The sequence below is a fragment of the Ambystoma mexicanum genome, chromosome 6q, assembly GCF_040938575.1.
Source record: "Ambystoma mexicanum isolate Mex_15411 chromosome 6q, UKY_AmexF1_1, whole genome shotgun sequence".
NCBI lineage: Eukaryota > Metazoa > Chordata > Amphibia > Caudata > Ambystomatidae > Ambystoma > Ambystoma mexicanum.
In genome coordinates, this window is record NC_090937.1 from 1,334,652,382 (window position 1) to 1,334,676,324 (window position 23,943).

The following is a 23,943-nucleotide window of genomic DNA, read 5'->3' on the forward strand; positions in this document are numbered from 1 at the left end:
CACGAGGGAGACACAGGGCATGAGCGGGGGGGTACAGGGCACATACGGGACATGAGCGGGGTGGGGAGGAAAGGAGAGAGACAAGGGGCATGAGCAGGGGGTGGGGGGAACACGAGGGAGACATGGAGCATGAGCGGGGGGTGGGGGGTAACACAAGGGAAACACGGGGCATGAGCGGGGGTGGGGGGAACACGAGGGAGACACGGGGCATGAGTGGGGGGTGGGGGGCAACAGGAGACAGACACGGGGCATGAGCAGGGGGTGGGGGGCAACAGGAGACAGACACGGGGCATGGGTGGGAGCAAGAGGAGACAGACACGGGGCATGAGCGGGGGGTGGGGGGAACAGGAGACAGACACGGGGCATGAGCGGGGGGTGGGGGGTACAGAAGACAGACACGGGGCATGAGAGGGGGAGTGGGGGGCAACAGGAGAGAGACATGGGGCATGAGCAGGGGGTGGGGGGTACAGGAGACAGACACGGGGCATGCGCGGGGTAGTGGGGAGCAACAGGAGAGAGACACGGGGCATGAGCGGGGAGTGGGGGGAACAGGAGACAGACACAGGGCATGAGCGGGGGGTGGGGGGAACAGAAGAGACAGACACGGGACATGAGCAGGGGGTGGGGGGTAACAGGAGAGAGACACAGGGCAGGAGCGGGGGGTGGGGGGAACAAAAGAGACAGACACGGGGCATGAGCAGGGGGTGGGGGGCAACAAGAGAGAGACACAGGGCAGGAGCGTGGGGTGGGGGGCAACAGGAGACAGACACGGGGCATGAGCGGGGGGTGAGGGCAACAGGAGACAGACACGGGGCATGAGCAGGGGGTGGGGGGAACAGGAGACAGACACGGAGCATGAGAGGGGGTGGGGGGCAACAGGAGACAGACACGGGGCATGAGCGTGGGGTAAGGGGCAACAGGAGACAGACACGGGGCATGAGCAGGGGGTGGGGGCAACAGGAGACAGACACGGGGCATGAGCGGGGGGTGGGGTGCAACAGGAGACAGACACGGGGCATGAGCGGGGGTGGGGGGCAACAGGAGAGACACGGGGCATGAGCGGGGGGTGAGGGGCAACAGGAGACAGACACGGGGCATGAGCGGGGGGTGGGGGGCAACAGGAGACAGACACGGGTCATGAGTGAGGGGTGGGGGAACAGGAGACAGACACGGGGCGTGAGCGGGGGGTGGGGAGAACAACACACGGGCATGAGCGGGGGGTGGGGAGAACAGACACGGGGCATGAGCGGGGCGGTGGGGGGCAACAGGAGACAGACACGGGGCATGAGCGGGGGTGGGAGGAACAGGAAAAAGACACGGGGCATGAGCAGGGGGTGGGGAGAACAGGAGACAAACACGGGGCATGAGCGGTGGTGTGGGGGGCAACAAGAGAGAGACACGGGGCATGAGCGTGTGGGGGGAACAGGAGACAGACACGGGGCATGAGCGGGTGGGGGGAACAGGAGACAGACACGGTGCATGAGCGGGAGGGGTGGGGGGCAACAGGAGATAGACACCGGGCATGAGCGGGGAGTGGGGGAGAACAGGACACAGACATGGGGCATGAGCGGGGTGTGGAGAGAACAGGAGACAGACACGGGGCATGAGCGGGGGTGGGGGGAGGGAGAGAGACACACGGGGCATGTGCGGGGGGTGGGCGGGAGGGAGAGAGACACACGGGGCATGAGCGGGGGGTGGGCAGGAGGGAGAGAGACACACGGGGCATGTGCGGGAGGGTGAAAGACACAAGGGGCAAGAGCGGGGGTGGGCGGGAGGGAGAGAGACACACGGGGCATGAGCGGGGGGTGGGCGAAGGGAGAGAGACACACGGGGCATGAGCGGGAGGGTGAAAGACACAAGGGGCAAGAGCGGGGGTGGGCGGGAGGGTGAAAGACACAAGGGCAAGAGCGGGGGTGGGTGGGAGGGTGAAAGACACAAGGGCAAGAGCGGGGGTGGGTGGGAGGGTGAAAGACACAGGGCAAGAGCGAGGTGGGCGGGAGGGTTAGAAGACACGGGGCAAGAGCGGGGGTGGGCGGGAGGGTGAAAGACACGGGGCAAGAGCGGGGGTAGGCGGGAGGGTTAAAGACACGGGGCAAGAGCGGGGGTGGGAGGGAGGGTGAAAGACATGGGGCAAGAGCGGGGGTGGGCGGGAGGGAGAAAGACACGGGGCAAGAGCGGGGGTGGGCGGGAGGGGGAAAGAGACATGGGGCATGTGCGGGGGGTGGGCGGGAGGGAGAGAGACACGGGGCATGAGCGGGACGGTGAAAGACACAAGGGGCAAGAGCGGGGGTGGGCGGGAGGGAGAAAGACACACGGACATGAGCGGGGGGTGGGAGGAACAGGAGACAGACACGGGCATGAGCGGGGGTGGGAGGAACAGGAGACAGACACGGGCATGAGCGGGGGTGGGGGACTTACTGTGCAGGCGGGATACAAAGCCTCTCATGCGAGGAACAAAGATGGCGGGCGTCTCTGAAGCCAGACGCACTGCACGCTTCCAAGCATCCAATGAGAGAGCACGTCAGATGTCCGCGGACATCACGCAAGCTGCTGGCCCAATCACCGTCCTGTCCGCGGAGCGAACAGGGAAGTGTGTCCGCGAAGCGAACACAGATATCACTAATTTTTTTCACTTACATTTTTGTCATTTTTTTAAAAACTACTGGACGGATTTACACCAAATAAAGCAAAGCACGCTTTCGGGACCAAGCCGCCGCTCATGCCGCTAATTTGGTGTAAATCCGTCCAGCGGTTTGGGCTGTAGGTGTGAGCAAAGTTTTTTCCCATTATGTCTATGGGAAAAAAAAAAGTTTTGGGACCCCCCCTATAACTTTGCCCTCCTGGACGAATCCTCAACAAACTTTGCAAAAAATTCAGAGTGACCCAACTACTTTTTTTGCAAAGTTTGGTGAGGATCCGTCCAGGGAGAGCGAAGTTATAAGCCACCCAAAAAGTGCTCTTCCTATGGAAACAGCAACTTAACCATAACTACATGGCCACTACCGTGGCCATGTAATATATATGTGTAGCGTTTTAAGGTTGTGCAATAAAATCCACTGCAATGTATTGCCAAAAACAAACACTACGCCTCAGTCAGATGGGTGGGGGGGTGAGGGGGCTTAACCCATGTGGTGCTTTGTGTGGGCAGACGCTGCCACCGTGTCCATCTCTTCTCCACAGCTTACAGGTGCACTGAGCGATCGTTCACTTCAGACTGCGTTCCTTCCCGCTACCCTCAGCCCCATCCTGGGCCTGCATTCGTGCCAATCCAGAACCTGCGAAGAACGCGCGCGGCCTGTGAATAATTGCCGTGCCGTGTTCCGACTTCTCCTGTTCCCACGGTGCTGCCCCTGTTCCCCTGTGACTCGCTCTGACGATGCTTCCCAGTGAACCAACCTGCCTGCATCTGGCAGTTCAATAACTCGTTTGACGACTTCGAGGTTGAGTTGCTGAACATACCTTTCAGCCCCCCCCCCCATTCTCCCCCCGCCATGGTCGCCCTTAGATGGGTGCCCCTGCAATGCCGCAGAGCTGCCTTTACTCCGTAGGGTGCATTCAATGAAAATGACGAAGGCAGATACAAACGTTGCCGTCTACTGTTCTTTCACTTAAATTAAACCGCAGTGAATGACTCTTGTACCCGGCTCCTTTCACACCTGGAAATGCAAATGTCCCTTTTTATTAAGTTACAGTTAATGGAGCTGGATCCCGTCTTGCCAACTTCAGCGAAGGCATCGTATAAATAGGGGAATAACGGCCCCAGCCGCCGGTGATTTTCCACACGTTATTTGTATGAAGAGTCACAAATGCAAGATAACTCCCATTTATTGAAAAACAAATGAAAGTTGCGACAGGTGCACCCTCCAGCCTCTAGTCTGTCTGCAACCAGAAAGTTGAAGCAACGTCGATGTGAGAAAATCGCAAAGCTCTTCGAAGCCACAAGAACGACATTTGTGCACGACACACAACGACATTAGCCTTGAACGGGGAGTCGTTCCGTTGTAGCCAGGATACATGCATTCGCCGGTGCCCTGTCAAGTGTGATCTCGTGGCTGCCAATGCAGCGGGGTTAAGTGTGATAGTGCAGGGGTCTTCCGGAGCAGTGGCCTTGCCAGTCGCCCTTACCCCCACCCCGTCTACAGACGCAACACGCCGGCGCTTATCACCCGCCGGCGGCGTCCTCGGCTTTCCAGCACTGGAAGGCGGCATCGGAGCGCGCTGATAGCAGGGCTGTGCCAGGGGCAGAGCGGCAGCAGGGCCAGCCCCGGGGGTTGGGGAGGGGGGTGGAGGGGAGGGGGGGCGTGCCGGCCGCTGGTGACGTAGGCGGAGGAGAGCCTGATATCCCTCGGCAGCCCGCGAGCGGCGCAGGATACACACGGCACCGGGGCAGTAGCGTGTGAGTGTTCTGCCGGCAGGAACGTGCAGGGCTGCCGTGCAGACTGGGAACCCTTTCCACAGAACCACTGGCGCGGCACTGTCCACCCCGGCTGCCGCTCAGATGGGGCGGACTCCGAAGGCTCCAGGCAGCGCCGTCCAGACCCAGGTGAGTGTAAGGCGAGGAGGGAAGAGCAAGCGGAGGGTGGCATCTGCTATCAGTACACTGCATCATTGGGGGCGCGGGGCAGCTGGCACAGAGAAGAGAGGCACTGCGGTGCTACACCAGGTGAAAGGTGTTGAGGTTCCGCACCTGTACACCGTCTCTTGCATGTATAGTATAGTGCGGTGAGTTATTCCTATTGGTAACTATATGTCGCTTATAACCTTGTCCTTCGAGTTATATGGCGAGTTTCCGAAACGGGTTAGCATCCAAGCGTTCATCATGTTTCTGGAATGAAGGTCACTGGGATAAAGACGTGTTGAGTGCAGGCTTGGACTGGCCTTTTGGACAATAGGGCAGTGCCCGAACACAACATGCGAGTGTTGACCAGTTTCTTGGGTCATAGTGGGTTACTTTTTTGGCCAATGTGGGCCATGTTGATGAGTTACTTCACCATGGGATAGTAGTTTTGACCAGTGTTACTGAATACACTTTAAAAAAGCACCATTTGCACACGTTTGATCAAAAAACACCCCCTTGGGTACTACTTAAATAGTCTTCCACAAAAGGAGCGAATTGCCATTTGCAGCCGTGGGATACTTTTTAATTGGTGCCAGAGACAAGTGTATGCACCGGTCCGTCCCTGGTTATGTGTTTACGTTTACCACATATCCTTTTCATCCGTCACTTTTGCAACGTGACAACGTGAGGCCTGGGCACATTGGCGCCGTAGCTATGTTTTATTTTAGTGCCCGTGCAGTCCCAGTAACCATGTGCACTCTAATTGCTACGGGTACATCCGGGCGGCGTGACACAGGCTGCTTGCTTACCTGTAGGGAGGGTGGCGCTCGGAGTGACTCAGGCGCTTGCGCAATCGCGTGTGTGAAGGCATTGTACGGCTGTCACAGGTCACCATCTGCAAGTCATGCACAGGTCCTCATAGCTCTCAACTCACACGCTTTTGACGGGTGTCACCCACCTTGTAAACAGCTGACTCACCCGCCAATCCCCCTGCACTCCCATTCATTTCAATGGGCCTCTCACCCGCCAAAAATAAAATCGGGTGTTTTCACCCGCCTTTGCGACACAAATGGTTGAGAGCTATGGGTCCTGTGGCATGGTATTCCTGGGGCTGAGCGGCTTAATCGTTCCTGCGCTCTTTGCCTTACGCGCCTTGCCTCATGCGTGCACCCAGCGTGTGGTAACCGCGCCGCCGTCACGCTGCTGATGCTGTGTTTGCCTGGCGCCGCGTGCCCCAAAGGCGTGCCCGCATTTCACACCGTGGTGCGATCCAGGGATGTGACAGGTACATGAAATTAACGTTATCAAAATAGTATTTCCGAAGGCGTGGCCACGTGTGTCACGGCGTCATCAGCTTTAGGTATACGGCCCAAGTTGCGAAATGAACTTCCTGTGGTTCAGGATGCGGTTTCCTAAGTTTTATCGAGGGCACGGCCCTCGTGCTTGGTGGTCTGCAGCAGCCCCTCCGGAAGGCAGCTCGTCCTTGTTTGCTTTAAATAGAACGGCCCGTGGGTTGAACGCACACTGATTGCCGCTCGCTTTCTCTGGCGCAGTTCACATTCCAAGAGGCGCCATGGTTTGCGGTGCTCTTGACGTGGCGGACTTTCCTTTAAAGCAACATTGCTTGCCTTGCTTTCACCGGAGAAGTGCAATTGCTTTGAACTTGACTCACATTTACAAAGGAGTGCGGATTTCACTGTACTGGTAACACATCGAGACCCAGATCGCCTCTTGCGTGCCCTAGCAGGTAAACTCGTGATTGATTTACCCCTAATGCATTTTGCAAATCTTGGCATTTGTATTTATTCAGGCTGTCCATCAATGGGATTTAGGTATTAAACATGTGCTTCCTTTTGGAGGAAGCCACGAATGTACTTGGCCGTTTTCATGATAAGTATGCCTCTGCCTTTTGGAAACCACTTATTATTTTATTATTATTGGGGGGGTATCTTGAGTGCAGACCTAGCTTCTGGAAGCGACGGAGCGGGAGGATAGCGCAGGAGCAACACGCTCGCGTTGGAAGCACGATGACACAACACAGGTTCGGTCCCTGGGGCCGCGTTTAGAAACCTCCGAGTATTAAAGGGATGGTCTAGTAAAAATGTTTATTTCAAAAATAGGTAGGCCACATTAAAAAAAAATACTAGCATCCTCCGTTTTAAAACTTCCTATGTAAAATTTTGAGCTATTCAAGCTCAAAATTCGAAAAAGCAAGCACAGGGGCGCCGCCATTTTGTGAAATGGAGGCCCTCCTGTGCTGGCTTTTGCTTTTGCGGCACTAATGAAGGAAAAGCCAGCCAGCTGTAGTAAACAAAGTCTACCGCTGGGTGGCTTTCCCTTCATTAGTGCCGGGACTCGGAGGACGCGGACCGGAGACCAGAGCAGGAAAGCTGCAGCTGAATCTCGGTAAGTGTTATTTATTTTTTTTACAAAAAATAAGCACTAGCTGCGGTTTTTTTACTAAGTTTTCCGGGCTGGAGGAGCCCGGAAAACTTAGAAATAAAACCGCAGCTTTAAAAACGTTGTATTTATGTTTGCGGTCGCTTTTGAAGCGACCGCAAACATAAATACAACGTTATTGTGTTGGAAAACGCTGCGGTTTTTCGTTCCAAGTTTCTCAGGCTCCTCCGGCTCGGAGGAGCCTGAGAAACTTGGAAAGAAAAACCGCAGCGTTTTCCAACACAACCGCGTGTGTTTCTGCCTGCTGTGGCTATCACTTTGGGTCTCCGGTGCTCCCAGGGGAGCACCGGAGACCCAAAGTGAAAGCCACAGCAGGCAGAAACACACGCGGTTATGTTTACATGGCGCGTAGTGTTTCTACCTGCAGCAGATTTCCCATTTGGGGCTCTCGGGCTCCCCGTGGGGAGCCCGAGAGCCCCAAATCGGAAATGCTACGTTGTCTGCCTGAATCTTCTTTTCCATTTGGGGCTCTCGGGCTCCCTGTGGAGCCCGAGAGCCCCAAATGGAAAAGCAGATTCAGGCAGACACAACGCGGTTGTTTTCCGCAACGCCGCGTTGTGTCTGCCTGAATCTGCTTTTCCATTTGGGGCTCTCGGGCTCCCTGTGGGGAGCCCGAGAGCCCCAAATCGGAAATGCTACGTTGTCTGCCTGAATCTTCTTTTCCATTTGGGGCTCTCGGGCTCCCCGTGGGGAGCCCGAGAGCCCCAAATGGAAAAGCAGATTCAGGCAGACACAACGCGGTTGTTTTCCGCAACGCCGCGTTGTGTCTGCCTGAATCTGCTTTTCCATTTGGGGCTCTCGGGCTCCGGGGAGCCCGAGAGCCCCAAATGGTAAAGCAGATTCAGGCAGACACAACACGGTTGTGTTGGAAAACGCTGCGGTTTTAAAACCGCAGCGTTTTCCAACACAATAACGTTGTATTTATGTTTGCGGTCGCTTCAAAAGCGACCGCAAACATAAATACAACGTTTTTAAAGCTGCGGTTTTATTTCTAAGTTTTCCGGGCTCCTCCAGCCCGGAAAACTTAGAAAAAAAACCGCAGCTAGTGCTTAATAAATAAATAGCACTTACCGAGATTCAGCTGCAGCTTTCCTGCTCTGGTCTCCGGTCCGCGTCCTCCGAGTCCCGGCACTAATGAAGGGAAAGCCACCCAGCGGTAGACTTTATTTACTACAGCTGGCTGGCTTTTCCTTCATTAGTGCCGCAAAAGCCAGCACAGGAGGGCCTCCATTTCACAAAATGGCGGCGCCCTTGTGCTTGCTTTTGAGCTTAAATATCTCAAAATTTTACATAGGAAGTTTTAAAACGGAGGATGCTAGTATTTTTTTTTTAATGTGGGCTATCTATTTTTGAAATAAAAATTTTTACTAGACCATGCCTTTAAGTGTGTTATAAATAACCAGTTATATGTATATTTACAATCCTAGAGGGAAGAACATGGTGAAGGAAGCATAGAAACAAGGGAGTGTGGAGCTAACAGAGGAGGGTGGGCAATTAGTCAGCAACACATCTGGAATTAAGAAGCGATGGGGGATCAGATCATCTAGTCTCATTTGGGATGGGGAGTGGCGGCTTTATGAACCTAGGCAAATTATTATTGAATTTTCCAAAGGCAGTATCGCCTCTGTCCAGACCTGCTACCAATCACGTGTTCTGGCATGCAGTAGAGAAGTCCCTTGATAGCTCTACAAGGAGCAGGCCACCAGTCCCTCAACCGTGCAAGGCAAGCTGGTGCTCTTTGTCCCTTCTATCCCCTTTCAGGAAGTAGGTTTGTAAAATCCAGAATGGCCCAGCTTTTGCGTTGGATCCCTTCGAATGAGACATCATTCTGTACTGCCGCCTTGCGGATTGTGCTAATCGTGGGGACAATATTTTTGATTTTTTTTTTGTTATACACTATCAATGGTGATTCTAGTTGTATTCTTCATATACACACTTTTGTAGTATTTGGGTCTCATTATTTTATCTTTAATAAAAGAATAGTAATTTTATTGGGCACAAACCAAACCATCTCTAAGTGCAGTGTTAAGCCAATCAATGACTTGAGCTCCATTATTTCTTTTTAGGTATATTTTTGTTTTAAACAATCCTTCTTTCAATGTATTCACTTGGCGATCATTTGTAACCGCCCAATGCCTGCCATTTTCGTGGCCTCTTGGTACCTGGGTCTGGAAAAGGTGGGCCAAGTCACTGGAAGGAGCGGCATTGGTGGGTGCGAACACTGAGATGTTGAAGGGTGCCAACTGGTACCGGACGCTTCTTGCGTGCCGTTATGTTTCCAGGTGGTTACTGCTGGTGACACTAGGGGGGCCTACATAGCCAGTCTTGGTACCGGCTTGATTAATTGTCAGTAGAAATATACTGGGAGAGAAGCCTGTCAGGGAAACTAAAGCCTGCAGTACCGTTCAGGCCTAGTTCAAAGGGCACTGGAGTCCATTTAGTGTGGCAAGAGCATCCTGAACATGAGATGTTCATGAGCCTGTATTGTGTGTCTGATGTCCGTATGACCAGAAACAGGCTATGATGTGGAGCAGGATCATGCAACTGACCACATAAGAGGGCCTGCTGGACAGCTGCTCATTGCAGCTTTACATTACACGTATATTTGCAATTGGAGACAGTGAGAAAAAGTAATAGTAATTGCTTTATTCGGGAAATTTGCCTTTAGCACACACATTACAAATACATCATTGTTAAATAAATGTCTCGGGAGGATATCTCAGGGGCAACGTGCTCGCCTTGGAAACGAGACGACAGGAGCAACACAGGTTCGATCCCTGGGTCCGCGCTTAGAAACTTCTGGGTATTAATTGCGTTATAAATAACCTATCATATCATACATAGATGTCATACAACAAGGGATTTCACATTTACATATGAAAAAATACAATTCATAGATTAGCACCGATGAAAACCTACTAGAACATATACAAAGGTATACGGATTTATTCAAGTAACCAGTGGAGGCGTCGTGCGAACGCAGGCACGATGTATACATTAGGCAACAAAGTATACCTCATTCACTACTTTAGTGGCTGGGGATACGTTGACTGCTTCTATAATGTGTGTAACACGTGATTTCCTAAATAAAGGAACCAGGTACATTTTTCTCAAATCACTCTAGCACTCGCAGAAAAGCAAAAAGTGTATAACAGGCTGAGAACCCGGGCCACACTTGGGGGAGGGGCCAGAGGGGAGGTTTCAGACTTGCCACCCCTCCAGCTACGAATAAAAGTCGCAACCTGAAGTGTTCCAGCCCTAAATACCAAAAACAAAGTGCGCGCATAGGCTTGAGTTATTAAGTCCAGATGGCTCCCCCCACCTTGAACAGGTTTCAAGCATAGATGGAGCCACCCCCTTCAGATTAATACATGAGCTTATAAGAGCTTCTTAAATATAACGTTTAGCAAACAGCTAACATCTCTTGTTACACTACAGAGCAGCGGAGAGAAAGTTTTCTGCACAGAGCACACCACTTTGTGGTGAAACGTGTAATCCAGGATTAACCGCCCCCCCCACCAATGCCTTCGCCTTCTTCAGTTGGACGCAGAAGGATCATGATTGTGTGGGATGCAAGTTGTTCTTTTGTCTTACAAAACGGCTAGGCATTTGCTTTATGAGATCATAAACGGTATAACACATAAGATGGTACTCATTATATGGCCACTTGCAGCCCTTTAGACCATTAGCTGCGACTCGCCCCCTCTGGGGCATCACGTGTGCTCGGGTGCAGCAGCAATTGAACTGATAAGATGCCTGCTTACTAGGTTGGGAGCTTCTCTACTGAACCTTTGACGTGTGTGCTTTAATTTCGACCCCAGGATCACGGCATGTCACGCTGAACCATTCACAGATGGTCCTTGGGAGCAGTTAGAAACCATAAACAAAGGCAGTTATGTTACACATGCATGATTTAATCACTGATTGCAATGTGAACGCGCGCATGTCTGGTTGTCATCCAATTGCATGCATCGCCTCACATATCAGAGTAATATCAGTGAAGGTCTTACGCATGATATGGGTATCAAATGATAAGTGATACCATCATACACACAGTGCGGCCTCAAATGCCTCAGTAATATCCAAGTCCAGTCGTATGCATGGTATGGCTACCCTCAGGAGGCACGGAGAACTCACAAGATCATGCGTTGCTATCATTTAAACAACAGAAATAATGTCACCCAATGGCTGTTAATTGCTCAAATGCTTTCCGCCTGTTCAATGTGCCTTAAAATTAATATCCAAACAATCCTTTTCTAAAAATGTCTTAGTAAGTTGTCTAAACCCTTCAAAAATTGTTTGTTTAAATAATCTCATCGTAATTTATTCGGTGTTTCTGCCTTAATGTGCTTTATATTTTGTCACTGTTTTTTTTCACAGTGTTTACTTGTGGAAGAACTCCCCAAAACTCTACACATTGCAATTGCATAATTTGACATATTCTGTTTTTGCCAGTTTGTTTAGGCAATCAAATCCTTGGGTGGGACTGCCAAACGCCTCATGATGTTGTATTCCAATCGTCTAAAGTTTTATTTAATATTATTTGTTCAATGTGCTTTTAATAACACATCATTTTTCAGCACTTGAAAGCTCCCCTCTTACTAAAATGGAGGCATTTGTGCTTTGGTGGATTTGAGATTTGGGCAGTGGCCAGCAATCAATGTGGCATTGCAGGTGGTGAGAGGCGAAGGCACGATGGGACTGTATAAAACAAAAAATACATCATCACAAAGCAACCAGAAAATTGACTCCAGAAAATTAGCTACCCAGTAGATTAAATGGCACACTCCCTGCTATGATGTCATGGCCATAGATTATGAATGTTTGAAACATGTCTGGGGTTGCTTGTGGTGTCGTGCAGAAACGATGTGACCTAGCTGTTTCGGGCTGGACTGCCCCTTTTGGGGTGAGACGGAGCCTGATTTGCATATGGTCTTTCCCCTTTCTGTATGGCATGGCAAAGAACGATGGTCTGTAGAGTTTGCCAGAGATGAAGATTAATTCTAAACCTTCCAGCCATCACCTTTGTTTTGCATCGATTATGAATTCCATGATCCTCTGCCATGGCACCACAGTAGGATAGATACCACACTGAGAAATGGGAGTAGTGGGTACATGCTTTTTATGGAATCCATACACCACGCTTGAATTTGCATAAAGTTCATCTGTCTTTATGTGTAACCGGAGCATTTAGGGGTTGCCTAGAGTGTGCGTTTCTGAAATAATCTTCATTGACTTCTGGGAACTGAAAGCCCACGTCCCAAACCCAGAACGCGTGCATTTGAGCGGATAGCACCCACGCAAGTGGTCTTCTGCTGCCTCAATAGTGTAGTTACACCATGGTGCTAAGTAAAACAGCATATGTCCTGCACTTGGCAGCTGGAATGTGTTGCAATGTTTTAACCAATACTGAGGGGAAACATGTTTTCTGGGTTGAACAGCGTGAAGAAATAAAATGACTGAGTCAGAGTTGACCGGGAGAGGTTGTGGATGAGCGACAGCTCCCTGCAAATTATGACTGAAGCACGCACACTTCTAGGCATATCTCACATTGTGGCTAATTTAAGGTGCATTATTTAAGTTGTCCCAACAGAGGGCGCTTGTGAACAGATATCGGTCATCCACCTCTGATGCAAATTCAGTAGTACTTCAGTTTTCATGGTTTTTTTGGTTGTAAATATTACATTTTGAAAATGTACTTTTTAGTTTGTTCTTAATACAGTCTTTTCATAGCGAGGTTTCAGTTCTATTATTTGCAATAAAAAAATCTAGCATTGCATCAATCAACAATTTAGTATGAGAGCTAGGTTGTTTTTTGCATGTGACATCTCTGCACTTATAAAGAATGAAGAGGTCGATCTATGATAGCTAGCGTTACTACTAGGTCAATGCATTATTGGCTCCCGGGTTTTGGCAATACTGGTTATTCAGTGTTCCAAAGCCATTTTAGCAAGTAACACACGTGTGTTTTTATTATGATGAAGGAGCCGTGGATACCGCTCATTCTGTGGCCCTAACACAACAAAGGAGCATTTGTTGCACCATAGAAGCGAGGAGGCTCAGCGGTCTTCCACCACGTCGCTATAGACCTCATGAAGGAGATCCTATTGGGTTGCTGCGACGCAAACTCCACAACGCCTCAAAGTCTCCTGAAAAGGCAATGGTTTGATTCGTGCTTCTCTCTGATACCTTCCTTTTGGTCTCTACAGACACAGAGGAAGCAGAGTATTGGTGGCTTTGTGTCTGTTTGGCCAAACCAATTCTGAGTTGGACAGTAGGAGTAAATGCAGTACTCCAATGTGCATAGGTGGAATCTGAAAAGGGAGCTCTGTGGGAGATGCTATTGGTTTCTAGTACACCCCCCCTCGCCCTCCTCTTTGTCTATATTTGAAAGTTGAGGATATGAAGTGACTGATTGAAGGCGGATTAAGGCTGTCGGGAACCTTTGTTTTTGTACTTAACAAGGGTTATTGGGGACTCTGATGGACATTGACAATGCACCATGCAAAATGTATGCTCACTTGGAGAAAACTTCAACTAGTCTCCACCCATTGCTGCTTCTTCTTTTGGGTGGTCCTCAGGAGAGCATGGTAGCGGGGTATACAACCTAATAATAAAAAGCCATTTGTTTTCCACCTTTTGGCTTAAAGCATCCCTGAGATGACATCAGCTTTGATCTTACTCCTGGACCCCTGTGCAAACACAAGAGGGAGACTACACCCTTAATGTATGTCAAGCAAACGGCACACCATTTTCTTTTTGTTTATAGTCTTAAACATAAGGCATAGAACAGTCCTGACCAGGAAAGACACCCTAGTGTTTTGGGTAGATCACCCTGTGTGAAATGACCTACAATGTGGTGGCAAAGAGCCTGCGGATCACCGACCCTTGCCCTTTCTCACAACAATGATATGGAGCCACACATGTGTTCAACCTCCATCTCCTAGCTTACAACCTAACCTCATCTTCTCCCTTTCCCCTCCTCTCCCTCCCTATTGCCACAGGCCCCTTTCTTCCTCTTAAGGTCGTCCTTCTCTTAAGGACGTACAGCATCATTGTCTGTTCACACCACAAAGCAGTGTTCAAGTTCTTTCTGTAGCAAGTGACGTTTAACTCTAGAGAGTGAGTAAGGTGCCAAAGAAAACAAAGAAGGAAGGTGGCCATTCACTGTGGATAATGTGGACATATGACGGGTAGCATGGCCATGGTCCTCTGGAAGTGTGCAGTGGGTTGAGACCACATTTAAAGCCATTTGAGAAGTAGAGCAGGGTGATGGTGGATATTTAGTGTGAATGGTGAAAGTATTGTGAATGTTCAGAAGTTGGCTTTACGATTGGAATTTTGAAACGTATTGTTTGCCACACCCTCTGTGAGATGAATTACCTCAGAGAAAAGCACATTGAATGCAGGAATTGAATGGTGGAGGATATGAAGTAAAATAAAACGGGGCTATAATACGGTATTATTTAAGAGTTGTGCTTTGATTTCTCTCCTCTGCCTTTTTTGGGGGAGGGGTTCTACATTTAATAATAATAATATGTTAATTATTAAGTTAACCGCTTCCAAGTTGCTCCTACAAGGAAAAAATGCATGGTCTGAATTAATGAAGAGATCTCTGCATTAATTAATGATTCCCACCATAGGAGAGATGTGCAAGGCACGCCACTGGCAAAGAGTGGTATTTTATAAACTTTACAGGAATGCTAACATACAATTAAACCATAAATAATGGACTACACAATATATATATATATATATATATATATATATATATATATATATATATATATATATATATATATATATATATACATATATAATTGCCCCAGATAAATCGAAAGTTTGATAGAGAGAAATGCACTACTGTGAAAGGACTTTTCGGAAGACAACTTTTCTTTCCCAATTAATTGATACTCAGTTTATCAAAATCAGAAAGATGGAGATCATGGTTCAAATTTGATAAGTGCCTGTTTACCTCATGTCAGAGGTGAGTGCATAACCAGTGAGATACCGACAATACAGCAAAAATGTCAATACATGCTTTGAACATAGTTTGTAACTTTTAATGGTGTTAATGTTTTGTATTTCAAATAATTATGAACAGGTGCAGTGTTATTTAGTTCTGCCTCTGGGCAGCTAAAATGAGGGCACACGCCAGCTTACTACGGAATGATCAGTGTGCACGTGATCTACTTTTTAAGCTGTCTACCTTATTTGTTTTCGTGAGGAATTGCCTTTTGGCAAGGCTGTAGCCCAGGCTTTTTTATTTGTATTAACTAATAAAATGGAGTGGGTGATTCCATCTCAGAAATGGTGTCCTGCTAATGATGCCCCCCTTTCATAAGCTCCATGCCAAAAGCATAACGTACACCTATGCCCTGCTGCATACAGGGCCAGCTGTTCAGTGGCATGGAACACGTTCAGAGGTCACAGGTGCCCTGCTGACAACTGCTGTGAAAGACAAGACACTTCATTCCCGAGGCTGCATGCATCTCTTTTCCAAGACCACAGTCATGAGGAATTACTATTCTGGTGGCAGTTTAATCTTTGAACATAAAGCCATATCTGTGAGTAATGTCTTGTGAAAAGTAATTCACTTTTAAAGTGTCTCGGTTCCAATTTAACTTTTCACACAACATCATCTAATCTAACAATGTAATAAAAGGGCAGATGTATGTTTGTCCCTGTATTTTTGCCTGATGCAGTAGCTCCGCCTGTTGTCACCGCTAGAGGGAGGTGTTGCCTTAAGATATATAGTGGGCCTACTACGTTATTCTAAACCTGCACTTTGGCCGGTCTACACAGGATTCTACACGTATCACATAAAAAGAATTCCATATCACATTTGATTCCAGAGCACATATATTACACTCTAAAATCTTTCAATATAGAATTATTTCTATATGGTGAAACAAACCTACCTAAAATTCATGTTCAATTAATATCTACAATTCACAGAACTCTCAAGTGATCTTTGCCCATGAAATTATGAAGAAGTCTGGATGGCTGTTTTCTATACTTATCCACACATTGGAAGTGGCCAGCATTAAAAGAAGACTACTGCCATCCAGGCATCTACCCCAAAAAACATCCCTGCGTATGTCAACAGGAGTGTCTATGAATGTAAACACATATAGGTTTGCCAATTTGTGACATTGGGTAAGAATGTCTTTCTTGCTCTTGAGAGCTCCATTTTGACTGCACAAACGACAATGGCGCTCAACACTGGGAATGCCCTGCGAACTTCCTGTGACTGCCAAAGTTGCCAATTTTCCCAGCCTTAATAAAAACATGATTCTTCAAAGCTTTGGAGAGGAGTGAATGATTAGGTATTTAGACGGGGTAGGACGCATCCTAGGTAACCATATGACCTTCTTAGAGCAAGTAAAGCTGTGTAAGTGCTCTTGCGTGGTGATCCAATCCCACCTCCGGACCTTTATTTTGAACATTTACCATAGACCACCATATCCATATTCCCAATTTAGTTGCTAATCTATGAGCCTCATTACGAGGTTGCAGGTAGCCTTAACAGTAAAACTGTCAAGGCTACCTCCAAACAGGCAAGACAATCCGGCACCTGCGAATGGGCAATTACCAGGGTATTCCGGCCCCGGTAATTGCCCTTTCGTGGGTGCCAGTGCCGGTAGATCCCAATTCCCATTTGGCTCAATGGGAATGGGGGTGCCTGTAGCACCGGCACAGTTCATTACCGTGCCGGTGCTACAGGCTTGCTGTGCTCGCGGGTGCCTTTCATTCCGCTAGGCCAGGCTTGGCGGAATGAAAGGCACCTGCGAGCACAACTCAGAGTTAGTCCGTCTGGATACAGCGGTACCGGCAAGCTTACCGGTACCGTTGTATCCGGACTGGCAACCTCGTAATGAGACCCTATGTCTCTAAATAGCTTTTCACACTACACTTTGAATAATCTTAAAGCAGGATTATCGTTCTTCTGCACAGAGGCACTCAATACATGTAATAAAGAGGGCATGGACGATGTTCTAATACAGTTGCCTGCTTTAATAAAATGATGATTTAGAGAGAGGCGAGGTCCATTTCAAGATATATAGGAGGTCATTATGACCTTGGCGGTAAGGGGTTAACGGCGCCGCTAAAGGTGCCAGAGCCATCAACCCATTACTGACCCATTACGAGTCTGCTCTCGGGAACCCGCTAAGGATGCCTGGTTTTACCAGACATCCTTAGCGGGTCCCGCAAGCAGACCAGCATGCTAACGGGCCCATCATTAACGGGACCGTTGTTAGCATGCTTTCCATTCCCATTGAGCCCTATGCAGGCTCGAATGGGAATGGGGATGGGTTCCTGGAATGGGGAAATACCGGGCCCTCCAAGGTCGGAATGGCCCGTTATTTCCCCATTCCAGGAACCCGGACCCGGTACCCGGATTGGGGGTAGCCATGCTGCAAATAACGACATGGCTACCTCCAATGTTGTAATGACCCCATAGTCTCATCTGGTATGGCTGTTGCCAACCCCAATGCCCTTTTCCATATTGTAGCTTCTAATGGTTTAATCCACAGATTACTGTTGACAGATGGAGCTCAGCACAAGTGGGAAAGGGTCCCATCATCTTGTTTCTCTCCGTACCCATTTCCTCCCTGGCTCTTCAGCTTTCTTTGGCTATAATGTTGGAAGGCAAAGACCATTTGCCACAAGGACCTGGATTGGACACCTTAAAACAGACTTGCTTTTGTCCAATACCCCGTGGACCATTGCCTATAATAAAGAGTCTCCACTCCTTCTTTGATTCTTTGATTCATCACTTCCAGAAGAATTCATTTGACACTGTTAGGAGAGAAGCCATTCCAAAGTCATCAAAGTGTCAGGTGAAGACATAGTCCAAGGCAGAGGCAAGCTCTGCTTCTTTGCCATCTCCTGGGCATACAAGGGGATTACCTGCTTCTGAAGCAGGACATCCCTCTCTGCCAACTACAACAGTTGCCAGGACCTCATTGGAGTTGAAAGACTCCTGCAGCCTCCCCTCTGTTTGGGAGACTGTGAATAAGGACCTATCCTGTCCCTGAGCCCCTGGAGTGGGCCTCACAGCACCCTGAGAGGCGAGACATCCAGGATCCCTGTGTTTTTTTACATTGAATTGCTTCAAGCATCTTTTGACTCTTTCAAACCATCAGTACCCCACAGAGCTCCTTTTGGCACCATTCCATTTTTTTTTTAAAATGCTGTGCTTCACTCTCAAAAAAGTTTGCTGCTGCCCTGTGCCAGTTGAGTTTAATTGTCTTGGCTTGTACAAGAAGTTGATTGCGGCAACCACCTCATCAAAACTCCTTTTGAACCACCTGTTTTTTTCATTGCCAATCTATGTTGATAGTCAAACTGCTCCTGGTGGCTTCATCTAACAGCCCAACTCCAACTGTGCATCCAGTCACCAGCATATTTGCTGGCGAACTGACTTTCAAACTGAACCGGGTGGCTCTCACGATCCACACTTATTGTAATTCTGATTCGAACCGATGCAAACTTCACCTCGACCCTGACTTGACATCTGCTTCCCATCAGGAACAACGTGACCACCGCACTCAAACCTAGTTAGAATTTCTCACTCAACAACAAGAACCCTGTTTCTTTCTATTGTATATGGTGTGCTTAATTATTATATCTAATGTATAGACCTTTGATTGGATATTGCTTTTATTTTGAGCTGTTGTACTTGGCGAGTATAGCCTCCCTCTGCCAACGTTACTACAAAGGCAGAGACGGAATATCGCTGGACTGTGCCTCTTTCACCTTCATGATTGGGATCACTCTTGATTTGTAGAAGTGCAAGGGCTGAGTATGTGGTTTAACCCCTACTTATCCTTGTACTCCTGTGGGCCAGTAGTCACAGCCCTAAGGGGAAGTGCATGTACTTTAATGTTGCTGGTATCATAACTTGCCGTGGCCGAGACCTCACAAGTCTGTATTCAAAGTTGGCACCAGTGTACAGTGTACTTGCAGACCATGAGCTCAGACACACAAGTACCAAAGTGTGATCTGGTAGGCACAGAATGGTGGAAGAAACAATTCAAACCTGGGCAACTGCTACTCTTAAAACCATTTACCAATAAATTGGTCCATCTACAAAATTACAAGTAATGAGCCCTCAAATTAAAGAACGTTACTCCCGTCTTCACCAAAAGTTAGCAGAGTCATCTGGAGTTCCCTAAAAACAGATGCATTGGTAAGAACAGATTGCTGGTCCTCTGGCTAGTTCTTAAGCAAAGGCTGCTGTCTTCTGCCGCTGCATCTTGGGCAACCATGTATATGGGTCCATTCAGATGCACATGGCACCCGTAAGAGTCTGGTAAGTAGCACAGATTGCTCAGTACATCCTCTTACACACAATGCTTTGGTCTTCATTAGTTTGGCCTATTTTGTGGTGCTAAAGCACCCCCTATAAAGTGAAACTATTGCATTGAATTACATATTGGAGGGAGATGGCATAGGAGGAGGGAAACAAAGATTGTAGGTGATGTTTGTTTGGATATTTCCCCACCGATTGACAGCCATTGGATTTCTGTGAGCTACCTTTATAAAGAAGTAACATCAACTTTTCTGCTCTGGTGTTATTTCAAAGTACTCTTCTGAGAGTTGGTGGCCTAGTTATTGCTGTAACAGCACTTCTGATTGAATAAAAATGTGTTAACCAAGTGGGCCTTCAGATAATTTATGTATAAGCATTATGCATGTTCTTGCTCTGAAGTCATGTTTAAAACACTGATTGGCTAAGCTGATGGTTTTGGCTTGTGTATTAGTTATAGATATTCGTCCTTTGCCAGGCACTGCTTCTATATGCCTAGGTACTCGCAACCCTTTGCAGCTGCTACGATTAATGGCCAGTTAGTGCTATTAAAGTGGTGCCTGGCAAATGGCTTCCCCATACCTAAACAAAAGCTAAAACGATTGGCATTGCCAATGCTTGTTTTGACTTTTGAAGGAGCTTAACCACTAGTTACCACATACAATAATTGCTGTTACGGACTGTGCTACGCTGAGGTGATTTACATGCTGTAACAATAGAAGAGCGGAAAAAGAATCACATGTTCTGAAATTCTGCATGCAATATTTCAGAAAATCAGCATTTCATGTTTTTATTGGGTCCCAATATATTTCCGCTTCTGTTTTCGGGATGTAAATAGTACCATAGCAAGTCATACATCTACTGTACAATGGGCCTCATTGCAAGTTGGGCGGTAGCCTGGCCAGTAAAACCGGCAGGCTGCCGCCAAAGTTGCAAATTATTCCAGCACCCGCGAATGGGCAATTAACGGGTCATTACGGCCCTGCCGGACCCGGTAATTGCCCATTCGCGGGTGTCGGAATAAAATGCTCCCCATTCCCATTCGAGCCCCATAAGGCTCAATGGGAATGGGGAGGACGGATGCACCGACACCATTCTTGAATGGCACCGGTGCATCCGACATGCTCGGTTCGCGGGTGCCGGTAGCTTACCGGCTCCATTACTACAGGACCGGCAAATTTGCAATGAGGCCCAATGATAATAGACTGAAGGGTTTACAAAGACCCAACATGCATCATCTCTGAAAAGGGTTATGTGAGATAAATGGGATTGGGTCAGAGTAACAGTTTCCTAGCTTAACCTGATCAGTTAGGAAAGCCCTAACCCAACCATAGACGTTCTGGGAAATGTCTGAGATTTGTATTTATTTATTTGTCTAGCGCACCTAGCCCTCCGGCATCTGGGTGCATTATTTTGGTTACATAGTGCAAAGTTGCAATGGCAGGGTACATTAAACACAGGAATGATACAAAAGCATTATATACAGTCAGGAGTAGGGAACATATAGGCAAGTTACATTGGCGAAATACAAAAACTGCTGCGGTGATACAGTGGCATTCTATACAGTTAGGAGGAAGATATACGACATATGTTAGTTGCCAGGTTAGCTAGTTTCCTAAGAAGAAAGACAGTTTTTAGCTTTAGTTCTGAATAGGATGAATGATGGTTCTGCTCTTAGGTTTGTGGGTATGGAGTTCCATAGTTTGGATGCAAGGGCAGGGAAACTACGGCCTCCCGATTTCGGGAGATAGTACCTAGGGACTGAGAGACAGTGCGGTTGCGCTGACCTGGTAGGTCGGTTGGATTGTCTTTTGGCAAATTTCCAGATCAAGTTATTGGGTGCTGAGATGGATAAGCACTTATGCGTGAGGATCAGGGTTTTGAGCGAGAATCTGTTTGTGATTGACAGCCAGCGGGAGTTACTTCTGGTTTCAGAAATATGATGAGATCTCGGTATGTTGAAAGCCACTCTGAGGACAGTGTTTTGAAGGGCATTGTTTTCAGTCAATCTGGATATCAAAATGTAAGTTTACGATATCAAATACGGCCAAAAGGTGAAGCTTAATCTGCAGATTAAAGGCACCCATATCTGTATATTTCAAAATATCCTCCCTAACAGTCCCCAACACAGTTTCCGTTCCATGATCTGGACAAAAGCCTAACTGAAAGAGATAAAGGAATTGGGTGGTCTTCACCTTCTCCAATCTTTGCTGACCATGGACGCCCAGTAATATCTGTCCGGGCCTTTGATGAAGACTCTTGGAAAATAGAGAAATGAACACATGTAGTGATATCATTATTAAAATGTGAGCCTGGTGATGAACAGCACGTCCTCGGAAAGAGTTGTAGTTATGCTTGGTCGGTTTCAAAGCCAAAAGAAGTGAAAGCGTTTCCTCCATGAGAACTGGAGAGAATTCAAAACTAGCATTCGGGGAGACTCGCTTAGAGGTGACTAGTTTGGAAGAAGAGGTTGAATTACTAAGATTTTCCTCAATCAGTATTTTCTTTTCTACAGAAAACCTGGTGACCTCATTTGCCAGCTTAGTTGTTGGCAAGAGACTTGTGGATGCAGGAGGGATTGCACATTTTTGTATAGTGTCAAAGAGCTATTTTAATCTGCTATCAACACTATTAACATGTTTCTTGCCAATAGCAAATGAAGGGATGTGGAACACTTATTTTGACACCACAATTTTTCCTTTTTCCTTCAGAGAAAAGAGAACTGAATACCAGCCGATGGCTTAAAATATAAATTTCATGGTTAGTAGGAGGCATTTTATTCCTTCATACAGGCTCATGGCACCCCCGCACCCTTCAACACTTGGTTTCATACGCACCTGATTGAAGAGATATTCCAATAGTTATGGAGATATTCCAATAGTTATGTAGATTCTATTTGGCTGGCAAAAAAACTGCCAACCCATTTCAAAAACCATACAGTCGCATGCAGTGAAAAAAAGCTTAATAAAAGAAGTGGCAATCCACATAGATTCCTGCTTTATATACTGGATTTCAGCAGATAAACGCCTCCTTGTTAACAAATGACAATTCACAGGCAATATACTTTGGTTGAAAGAAATATATAAAGTTCATCCAGCCTTAAGTGTTCTAGAGGCCTCTCGATTTCTGCTCTACACTGGCTACTACAGCAGCATTGCGCAGTCAACACAACTGTAATAAGTTACTGCTGTGTCGAAGTTAAGTCCCTTTCCTCTTATCCCAGTCGAGGCGTGATGTCACAAATGGACTGTAATAAGGAAAAATGTACACGTTTTTAGATGTTTCAGGCTTTGATGTAGTATTTATTTCATAGGTGCACAGGGTACAAAATTGAGATTCAATGAGCTGGAGCTAAAACCAGCTCCTGGGTGTCCAGCATCACCACTTAGGCAAGAGCTACTACAGGGGAACCACGAGCTACCAGAGATGCTCCTTTAATGTTTTGTTCATTTTGTATGAACCAATGATTTTAAATGTACATTAGATGTGTACTAATTCTTCTTTAATAACATTCTTAAATACTCAAAGTTAATGTCACATTAACATGTTTGGAAGGCACGCTAACCAGGATCTACTATTCTAGAAGCAGACGCTAAATAGCTCCTAGCTCCCCTAAATTTCAAATCCTGGTTGTCATATATTTTTGTGTTCTGGCTCTACCCATTTTATTGAGCAGGAAAGTCGTTTATGGGAAATACAGGTAGTCAAGGATTGACTGATCTGAGCCATTCTCTAGCAGAAAAAGAATATGGGACTGATTTTAAAAATCGTTTTCCAATAGGATTTTGCCAATATATAACACTTTTATAAACCAGGCACTTTATGTCTTTTGAGCCTTGAATGTATCTATTCCGTTTTTATTTAACTCAAGTGAGTAGAAATAAAAATGGAATGGCTGTTGCTGTGTTATTAAAACTGTTCCAGGATGAGGATTTGGAAATGTAGATTTGGTGATCATTTAAATGTTATGGAACCTTCATGCTACAGAAAGGGATACATTGCAGATTTTTCCTTAGGGCCAAACAATGGGTTTGCGGTTTGAAATTTGAAGACACCTAAGAGCTTAAGTGCGGTAATAAAAAAAGTCTGTTGTTATGAATTTATGAAGTGACAATCTAGAGGAATAGTTTGTCAGAAGAAAAATGGTGCCCGGTCTGTAAAACTTGCCAATGGCAAGTCTCACCGGAGAGCAGAGCTGGAGGCTGGCATTATCTGATCACTGTAGCTATAACATTTGTGTTAAAATCCCAAAAGACTATATAGGCTTTAATCCACTGATCAATGGGCCTCTCTAGTGGTTGCCCCTAGCCAGGTATTTTTTTTCCGTTGGGACAAACTGATACCACAAAGTAAGGTTGCTTATTGTTTCATTGGTGAGTTGGCAGCTATGGTTAGGAAATATTTACATTTTGCCCCTTTCCCTCCGTAGATTTCTATGGGGTAAACTTCTTTCTGCTTTGTTTTTTAATCTGTCCTGACCTTTTGAAGGGAAGTACTGAAACTCTGTTTCTTTTTTTGGAATTCTTGTATTTTTAAAATGGTACACATCACCTTCCAGTGGAGTGCAATTTGAATTCTTGGTTTCCTTATAACTTCTTGGTTACTATTT

At 47.2% G+C, this 23,943-nt stretch overlaps 1 protein-coding gene across 1 annotated transcript in view; it reads left to right on the top strand.

Moving 5' to 3' along the window:
• The first annotated feature begins 4,366 nt into the window (after nt 1–4,366).
• HS3ST1 (heparan sulfate-glucosamine 3-sulfotransferase 1) overlaps nt 4,367–23,943 on the top strand; it is a 36,678-nt gene continuing 17,101 nt past the window's right edge. The window contains exon 1 of the mRNA XM_069631948.1: nt 4,367–4,543. The gene's annotated coding sequence lies outside the window, so the exon portion shown is untranslated. The remainder of the gene's footprint in view (nt 4,544–23,943) is intronic.